Source organism: Leopardus geoffroyi, chromosome B3 (assembly GCF_018350155.1).
Source record: "Leopardus geoffroyi isolate Oge1 chromosome B3, O.geoffroyi_Oge1_pat1.0, whole genome shotgun sequence".
Taxonomy (NCBI): Eukaryota; Metazoa; Chordata; class Mammalia; order Carnivora; family Felidae; genus Leopardus; species Leopardus geoffroyi.
Genome location: NC_059337.1, coordinates 56,057,620 through 56,068,325, shown reverse-complemented (window position 1 = coordinate 56,068,325; position 10,706 = coordinate 56,057,620). Strand labels below are relative to the sequence as shown.

The window sequence follows — 10,706 nt, the reverse complement described above, 5'->3', positions numbered from 1 at the left end:
AGGATATATTCAATGTACTAAATCAAGAAAATATGCAACCAATAATTCTTTATCCAGCAAGGCTGTCATTCAAAAAGAGAGATAAAAAGTTTCCCAGACAAACAAAGATTAAAGGAGTTTGTGACCACTAAACCATCCCTGCAAGAAATTTTAAGGAGGACTCTCTGAGGGGAGAAAAGATGAAATATATATATATATATACATATATATATATATATATATATATATGTATATATATATATATATATATATATATGTATATATATATGTGTATGTATATATATATATATGTATATGTATATATATATGTGTATGTGTATATATATATATATATATATATATATATATATACCAGAGAACACCACCAGAAATTCCAACTCCATCATAATGGCAATAAATTCGTATTTTTCAGTACTCACTCTAAATGTCAATGGACTCAATGCTCCAATCAAAAGACATAGGGTAACAATAGATAAGAAAACAAGATCCATATATATGCTGTTTACAAGAGAACCACATTAGACCTAAAGACACCTTCAGATTGAAAATAAGAGGATGGAGAACGATCTGTCATGTTAATGGTCAATGAAAGAAAACCAGAGTAGCCGTACTTATATCAGACATCCAGACTTTAAAATAAAGATTGTATCAAGAGACAAAGAAGGGCATCATATCATAATCAAGTGGTCTATCCACCAAGAAGACCTAACAATTGTAAATATTTACGGGCCAAATGTGGAGGCACCCAAATATACAAATAAATTAATCACAAACATAAAGAAATTCATCAAGAGTAATACCATAATAGTAGGAGACTTCAACACCCCACTCACAGCAATGGACAGATCATCTAATCAAAAAATCAACAAGGAAACAATGGCTTTGAATGACACATGTGACTAGATGTACTTAACAGATATATTCAGAACATTTCATCCTAAAGCAGCAGAATATACATTCTTCTCCAGTGCATATGGAACGTTCTCCAGAATAGACCATATACAGGGACACAAATCAGCCCTAGGTAAGTACAAAAAGATTGAGACCATACCGTGCATATTTTCAGACCACAACACTATGAAACTTGAAATCAACCGCAAGAAAAAATTTGGAAAGGTAACAAATACTTGGAGACTGAAGAACATCCTACTAAAGAATGAATGGGCTAACTGAGAAGTTAAAGAGGAAATTAAAAAGTATATGGAAGTCAATGAAAATGATAACACCACAACCCAAAACCTCTGGGACGCAGCAAAGGCAGTCATAAAAGGAAAGTATATAGCAATCCAAGCCTTCCTAAAGAAGGAAGAAAGATCTAAGATACACAACCTAACCTTACACCTTAAGGAGCTGGAAAAAGAACAGCAAATAAGACCCAAAACCAGCAGAAGACAGGAAATAATAAAGATTAGAGCAGAAATTAATGCTATTGAAACAAACAAACAAACAAACAAACAAACAAACAAACAGTAGAACAGATCAATGAAACCAGAAGCTGGTTCTTTGAAAGAATTAACAAAATTGATAAACCACTAGCCAGTTTGATCAAAAAGAAAAAGGACCAAAATAAATAAAATCAAGAATGAAAGATGGGAGATCACAGCCAACACAGCAGAAATAAAAACAACAATAAGAGAATATTATGAGCAATTATATGCCAACAAAATGGGCAATCTGGAAGAAATGGACAAATTCCTAGAAACTACACACTACTAAAACTGAAACAGGAAGAAATAGAAAATTTGAACAGACCCATAACCAGTAAGGAAATTGAATTAGTAATCATAAATCTGCCAAAAGAACAAGATTCCAGGGCCAGATGGTTTTCCAGGGGAATTCTACCAAACATTTAAGGAAGAGTTAACACCTATTCCCTTGAAGCTGTTCCAAAAAATAGAAATGGAAGGAAAACTGCCAAACTCTTTCTATGAAGCCAGCATTACCTTGATTCCAAAACCAGACAGAGACCCCACTAAAAAGAAGAACTATAGACCAATTTCCCTGATGAACATGGATGCAAAAATCCTCAACAAGATATTAGCCAACCGGATCCAACAATACATTAAAAAAAATTATTCACCACGACCAAGTGAGATTTATACCTGGGATGCAGGGCTGGTTCAATATCCACAAAACAATCAATGTGATTCATCACACCAATAAAAGAAAGGACAAGAACCACATGATCGTCTCTATAGATGCAGAGAAAGCATTTGACAAAATACAGCAGGCTTTCTTGATAAAAACCCTCAAGAAAGTAGGGATAGAAGGATCATACCTCAAGATCTTAAAAGCCATATAGGAAAGACCCAACACTAATAACATCTTTAATGGGGAAAAACTGAGAGCTTTTCCCCTAGCGTCAAGATTAAGACAGGGACGTCCACTCTCACCAGTGTTATTCAACATAGGATTGGAAGTCTTAGCCTCAGCAATCAGACAACACAAAGAAATAAAAGGCATCCAAATCAGCCAAGAGGAGGTCAAACTTTCACTCTTCACAGATGACATGGTACTCTATATGGAAAACCCAAAAGATTCCACCAAGAAACTGCTAGAACTGATCCATGAGTTCTGCAAAGTTGCAGGATATAAAATCAATGCACAGAAATTGGTTGAATTGCTATACACCAACAATGAAGCAACAGAAAGAGAAATCAAGGAATAGATCCCATTTACAATTGCACCATAAACCATAAAATACCTAGGAATAAATCTAACCAAAGAGGTGAAAAATCTATACACTGAAAGCTTATGAAAAAAACTTGAAGAAGGCCCCCAAAAATTGAAAAATATTCCATGCTCCTGGATAGTAAGAACAAATATTGTTAAAATGTCGATACTACCCAAAGCAATCTACATATTCAATGCAATCCCTATCAAAATAACACCAGCATTCTTCACAGAGCTAGAACAAATAATCCTAAAATTTGTATAGAACCAGAAAAGACTCCGAATAGCCAAAGCAATCTTGAAAAAGAAAACCAAAGCAGGAGGCATCACAATCCCAGACTTCAAGCTATCCTACAAAGCTGTAATCATCAAGACAGTATGTACTGGCACAAGAACAGATACTCAGATCAATGGAACAGGATAGAGAACCCAGACATGGACCCACAAACGTATGGCCAACTAATCTTTGACAAAGCAGGAAAGAATATCCAATGGAATAAAGACAGTCTCTTCAGCAAGTGGTGCTGGGAAAACTGGACAGCGACATGCAGAAGAATGAAACTGGACCACTTTCTTACACCATACACAAAAATAAACTCAAAATGGATGAAAGACCTCAGTGTAAGACAGGAAGCCATCAAAATCCTCGAGGAGAAAACAGGCAAAAACCTCTTTGATCTTGGCCGCAGCAACTTCTTACTGAACACATCTCTGGAGGCAAGGGAAACAAAAGCAAAAATGAACTATTGGGACTTCATCAAAATAAAACTTCTGCACAGTGAAGGAAACAATCAGCAAAACTAAAAGGCAACCGACAGAATGGGAGAAGATATTTGCAAATGACATATCAGATAAAGGGTTAGTATCCAAAATCTGTAAAGAACTTACCAAACTCAACACCCAAAAAACAAATAATCCAGTGAAGAAATGGGCAAAAGACATGAACAGACATTTCTCCAAAGAAGACATCCAGATGGCCAACCGACAGATGAAAAAAATGTTCAACATCACTCATCATCAGGGAAATACAAATCAAAACCATAATGAGATACCACCTCACACCTGTCAGAATGGCTAACATTAACAACTCAGGCAACAATAGATATTGGCAAGGATGCAGGGAAAGAAGATGTCGTTTGCACTGCTGGTGGGAATGCAAGCTGACACAGTCACTCTGGAAAACAGTACGGAGGTTCCTCAAAAAACTAAAAATAGAACTACCCTAGGACCGAGCAATTGCACTACTAGGCATGTACCCAAGGGATACAGGTGTGCTGTTTCGAAGGGAGATAGCATCCCCATGTTTATAGCAGCACTATCAACAATAGCCAAAGTATAGAAAGAGCCCAAATGTCCCATCGATGGATGAATGGATAAATAAGATGTGGTATATATACATACAATGGAGTATTACTCGGCAATCAAAAAGAATGAAATCTTGCCATTTGCAACTACATGGATGGAACTGGATGCTAAATGATATTAGTCAGTCAGAGAAAGACAAAAATCATATGACTTCACTCATATGAGGACTTTAAGAGACAAAACAGATGAACATAAGGGAAGGGAAACAAAATAATATAAAAACAGGGAGGGAGGACAAAACAGAAGAGACTCATAAATATGGAGAACAAACTGAGGGTTACTGGAGGGGTTGTAGGAGGGGGCATGGGCTAAATGTGTAAGAAGCACTAAGGAATCTACTCCTGAAATCACTGTTGCACTATATGCTAACTAATTTGGATGTAAATTTTTTAAAATAAAAAATAAAATTAAAAAAAAAAGAATGGCCTGAAGCCAGCACTGGACCCCTGAAGCTAAGATCTTTACTTGACGCCTAGAAGGGAGCCTGTGAGTATAGGGGCTCAGCTGCCCCTCTGAGCTAGGGTCCTGCGTTGACCTACCTCTCCCACGTAGAGTGGGAACATAGAACCAGGCCTGGTTGACTAGAGTTGCCATCCAGCCAAGAGTCCTGGATCCCCAAAGGAGAGTGAAAAGAGCCAGACATCATGTTTTATCACAATAGAGAGGGTTCTGAGAATGGAACCAGGGTCTGTGTTGAGAATGTATCATACACATAACTCCATGCCTGAAGGGCACCCACTCACAGGTTTTCGCCTATGCCTTCAGCTACACATGGTTTCCCAGCTGCAGTGCATATACTTTTTTGGAGAGATGCCACACTCCCACCTGGGAAGGGAATACGAGTGGAGGAGGACAAGTAGGCCAAGGACATAGTTCCCTGGCAACAGGGCCAGCCCAACAGGAGGGGCAGGCTCCAGAGACGGGTCAGCTTTGGGGTATGTTTAAGAGGGAATCAGAAATGCTTCTATTGATCCTATCCAGGTTTCTAAAGTTATGTTTCTCTTCAGTTAAACTGGTGGATGCCCAAGTTAACATTTTAATGGCATGGCTTTCTATATTCACCAAGATCATCCAGAAACTCTGTAGAATTAGTTCATCAAGTCAAAGCAACTTTTTACATTTACACTGTTTGGGACTGTATAATATGCAAGAACATATAAAATCCAAACTTTAACTTCAAGGAAACTTTGTAACAGGAGAACCCACATATCAAGTCTTAAAGAGCTGAATATACGTTTTAAATGACAATGGAAGGCAGCAATAGAAAAGCGATATCACAGCAGCAAATGATTGTCAGTGGATAGTAGAGACAATCACTTACTGAGGGACTCATATAGGGGAAGTATAAATCTTGGAAGGCTTTACAAAGGAGGCAGGATCTGAGGTGGGCTTAGGATGGGTAAGACCTGCCTGGCTACAAAGAATGCAAGAGAAGGAGCAGTCCAGAAGAAAGCTAAAGCATAGAGCAGAAAGCAGAAGGCCTGCTCAGGGAATAGTGAGTTGACCTCTCTGGCTTAAGTCAGATGTTCAGGTGGGGCTATGTGAGCTTATTGCAATGGCTCCAGTCTCAGGGTAAAGGCAAAGAATGACACATATTTGATAGCCAGAAGGAGGGTGAGCATGGGAACGAGAGTGGGGGTGATCAGGACCATCAGGGAGAAGCAGGCACTGGGTCCTCAAGGGATGGGACACCAACCGCGTCAGTGAGCCCATAAATTTACCCAGTTTTGTAGCTATGCTGCAGACCAGTGCTAGGGATGAGAAACCAGTAACACATTCATTCCAGAACCAGTTTATTGGCATGTAGGAAGGAATTACTTCTGACTGCCCTGGGAGCTTAACTGGTGCTTAGTGAAGGCTAAATGTTGCCTTTAATAATATTACAAACACGAAAACCATCCTGATTGATAATAAGATCATATGTGCATGTAAGTATTGCATGTATGTCTATGCTATCTTAACTTTCCATACGTATGTGCGTGTATAATATTGAACTCCAGCAGCAGCTTAACACCATTGTTTCTTGGCTAAGCACCCTCATACCTTTTTGTCAGAAGCCATTTCAAGCATCTTTAAATGCATGAATCCACAGAATCTTACAAAAGACAAACCATTCCCACCCACTCACCCACCCCCACCCCGTTAAGAATGTGGTATGCTCGCTTCGCTTCCTTACCAACAGTGGAAAGAATCTCAAGCTGAATCATGTCCCATCTTCCATTTTCTGGCCCACAGTGATTTATTTGGATATTCAAGGATATCTAGTTTTTCCTGATCTCTGCCTCTGATGTGTATAATTTATACTATAGGGATCGTGCCATCTGCGGTATCAGCATCTCTTAGAGGTTGTTGGAAATGCAGAATCTCAGGCTTCACCTCAGACTAACTGAATCATAATCTGCCACTTGACAAGACCTGGGAGATTTGCGTGCCTGCTAATATTTGAGAAGCATTTTCTCTGGAAGACAAGAACTTTATTTTGTATTTCACTTATATTTGCATTTCCTTGTAATTAAATGGAACCATGGTGGCCATGAAGTAGATTTAACATATTCTTATTGAACTTAGTTGATGTGGTCCTCAATGGCCAACCATTCTTCCAAAGGAGAATATGCCCTAACCATTTTATATAATTCAAACAACCACCTAGGGAGACATGCAAAACACTTTTTCATTCTCATTTTACAAATAAAGAAATGGAGACTCAGAGGGCTTCATAAATTTTTAAGTTCAAACAACTGAAATGTAGAAAATACTTAGAAAAAATTATTTTTAATTTGGAAAAAGGACTTTCAAAGGAAATTGAGTTAAGTTATAATTAAAGACAGATGGTGACTAGCAAAAAATGAAGAAAGGAAAATTTGGAAATGAATCGAAAACATATTAACATTTAAGAAAATTTTTACTCTGGTTTATCTTTTAATCTTAATTTCAAACTTTTGATCTCCTTTACATGCTGCACACACTCAGGAAAAAAATGCTGAAGAAACAGTGTAGAATTTCCAAATAGTATCTTTGAGTAAATATACTCCTGGGCCCTGGACTACACATGCAGACATTGATTGAACCCATGGCAGTACTAAATTATCTTTGGTCAAGTATTGACTAAAAAGATTTATAACTTGTGTTGGTATTTCTAACTGCCTCATCCCAAAATAACCTTACCTAAAATGTGAAGCATCCTTTACTCGAGATATCTTTGAGGAAGGAAAAGGAGGAGCTAAAATTTTTCTTATTTGGGTTTTCTCCAGGATGAATGCAAACTATTTTCAAACCAAAAATATCTAGTTGAGTTTTTTTAACCCACTTTTTTTTTTTTTTTTTCAACGTTTATTTATTTTTGGGACAGAGAGAGACAGAGCATGAATGGGGGAGGGGAAGAGAGAGAGGGAGACACAGAATCGGAAACAGGCACAGGCTCTGAGCCATCAGCCCAGAGCCTGACGCGGGGCTCGAACTCACGGGCCGCGAGATCGTGACCTGGCTGATGTCGGACGCTTAACCGACTGCGCCACCCAGGCGCCCCTAACCCACTTTTTAAAAACATAGCACTAGAAATGCTAGTGGTATGAACTGGAGAAAAGTAGAATAAATTTTCCTGGAAGGATGATAATAACTTCTTAGGAAAAAAAAACAAAAAACAAATATAACACTCAATTGCATTCTTTTAGACCCATGACAAATAGCTAGAGACACAATAAAAAAGATTCTATTACAACTGAAATCATTAAATGCATATTTATATAATTCAAGACATAAATGATTTAATTATTCAAATAAAATTTAAAATTCCTAATGGGAGAAATAAAAGATGAGAAGAATAATTGGAGAGATATATATTGCTTCTTATTGGAAAAACCAAATACAGTAGCAATGACAATAATTCCTAAGCAAATATTTATAGATTTTATGCAAAACCAAGATCCCAAATGAATACATTATAGACTCTGACAAACTCACAGTGTAATTCATTTAGAAGAATAAACTATCAAGAATATCGAAGTGTTCTTTTAACCAACATAATTATAATGGCTTGCTATACCAGATTTTAAAACATGATTTATAGCTACTATTATCAAAATAATTAGTTATTGGGTTAAAAATAAGAAAAGTTGGCCAGTGGTTTGGAATAGTGATTCTAAACTAAGTACTTGATAAACTTAAAAGAACTAAAGCAATAGCCATATTACACTAATGACTTGTATTGAATTTATTGTCAACTAAGAGCTCAAATCTTTTTTGCATATTGTATCCTACCCAAGTTATTCTCATTCTTTCTTTTATTAAAGATAACTCTCAAAATAAGGTAAATTGCAATTCTTGCATACAAATAAAGTGGACATGTGTTAAATACTTATTTAAATCACTAATGAGGGAACCAAGCTCAAAGGAGAATCCAAAGAACACACTGATAGATTGGGAATATTGAAATGAATTTGCAAATGGACACAAGACTTGTCAATCCACAGAGTCCATTGAAACTCCACCAGACAAACTCATTTGCAAATGTATAGAAAAGAATTATTTTGCACTGCTATAGCTTATCTGCAATGTACATAATTGTAAAATATCTCAAAAGCAAGGAAAGCTACAAAATCTCCATAGAATCAGATACTCCAGAAGATAATCCAGAAGACTGTGCTGTAAACAATGCATAGTTAGCCACTGAAGCACATATTTTTCCTTGAATTGTGGACAGTTTTCTTTTTTGTACTCAACTTAAGAGTTTAACATTTGTGTTTACTAGATCCCATATTGATAGATTTAGCTTATCACAACCTCCTTCCCTCCCAGCTTTATGCATATGTGTCCTCTATCAGGATGTTATCAGTGCCATCATCCAGAGCACTGATATTTTGAGGTTTTTTTTTTTTAAGTTTAAATTTTTTAATGTATATGTATATTTGAGAGAGAGAAAGAGAGAGAGAGAAAGAGAGAGAGAAGCAGAGGAATCAGAGACAGAAACCAAAGCAGGCTCAAGGCTCTGAGCTGTCAGAACAGAGCCGGACGCAGGTCTCAAACCCATAAGTTGTGAGATCATGACCTGAGCTGAAGTTGGGTGCTCAACCAACTGAGCCACCCAGGTGCCCCAGCACTGATGTTTTGAGAGCAAGTTGAACAGGACAGAAAATCAAAGCATACCTCTGAGATGAGAAATCTTTTTTTTTCTTCTTTTCTTCTTTTAAATTTTATTTAAATCCAAGTTAGTTAACATATAGTTAACATATAGTATAATGATGGTTTCAGAAGTAGAATTTAGTGATTCATTACTTACATATAACACTCATCCCAACACGTGTTCTCCTTAATGCCCATCATTCATTTAGCCCATCCCCCCCGCCTATCTCCCCTCCAGCAATCTTCAGATTGTTCTCTGTAATTAAGACTTTCTTATAGTTTGCCTCCCTGTTTTTATCTTATTTTTCCTTCCCTTCCCTTATGTTCATCTGTTGTGTTTCTTAAATTCCATACAAGTGAAATCACACGATATTTATCTTCCTCTGACTGACTTATTTCGCTTAGTATAATACATTCTAGTTCCATTCACATTGTTGGATTTCATTCTGACTGAACCACCCAGGTGCCCCAAAACATGATTTATAGTAAGTATTATCAAAACAATTAGTTATTGGGTTAAAAATGCAAAAAGTTGACCAGGGGTTTGGAATAGTGATTCTAAACTAAGTACTTAATATCCAAAGAACCAAAGCAACAGCCATGTTATATTGAACTTACTGTCAACTAAGACCTCAAATCTTTTTCACATATTGTATTTTTCTGAGAACCACTGAGTGCCAGGCACTGTGCTAGGTGCTGAGGGCACTGTGACAAATGGAAGACAAAGCCTTGCAGTCAGAGAGAGTTATAGTCTGGGGTGAAATGGGACAAACAGACATTAAACAATCTCTCCATTAGAATACTCTATAGTAAGTGATGTGCCTAATGTGGTGAGGGATATCAGGAAGAATTTCAGGCTGCTAAGCAAGGGTAGAGAGGGTGGATATGAACATATTAATCATCCTCATTTGTTTCAACCTTGTAGCTATTAGGTCTCTATCCTTTACTTTCTCTGTCTTTGGGGGAATGTAAGGATGTTGGAAGTACAGACAAAAAGAAAGAGTTGTGAGATGAGAGAGACTGCTACTTAATTTCATAATGACAATGCCCAGTGGCTTGCCTGGTTTTCTCCTCTTTCAGAACAACCAAATCGCACTGGTCAAGTGCTTCGTTTAGGTAGGAGGTACCTGATGAAGACAAAGCCTTAGCTGTTCAGATTCTAATGCAGTCAATCATATAAAACACTACCAGCCCTACACTAGGATAGAAAATAGTTTTGTTATACTGCAACAGAAATTTACTTTTCCCATGACGATAGAGCTATCTATGTATACGTATGTGATGAACATTGAAAATATTAGCATAATTTTATGAAGAAATTAAAATTTGACTCACATTTGCCACACTAATGGCAAAGGATTAATATATAAGCTATTTAAATAATCTATAAAATTAATAATCAATCCCATAAAAAACTAGACAGTTCATGGAAGAAGTACTTATGGCCAATAACCATATGAAAATATGTTCGACCTCATCAAAAGAGAGAATTTATACTAAAACCACAACTATTTTGCTTCCACCAGATGGCAAAAATGCAGAAGTCTGGC

At 37.0% G+C, this 10,706-nt stretch overlaps 1 long non-coding RNA gene across 1 annotated transcript; it reads left to right on the top strand.

The window, feature by feature from the left end:
* The first annotated feature begins 4,775 nt into the window (after window positions 1-4,775).
* LOC123582176 lies at window positions 4,776-6,576 on the top strand. The gene is made up of 2 exons (XR_006704263.1): window positions 4,776-4,973; window positions 6,348-6,576. It is a non-coding gene; the product is annotated as an uncharacterized LOC123582176 (long non-coding RNA).
* The last annotated feature ends 4,130 nt before the right edge of the window (window positions 6,577-10,706 follow it).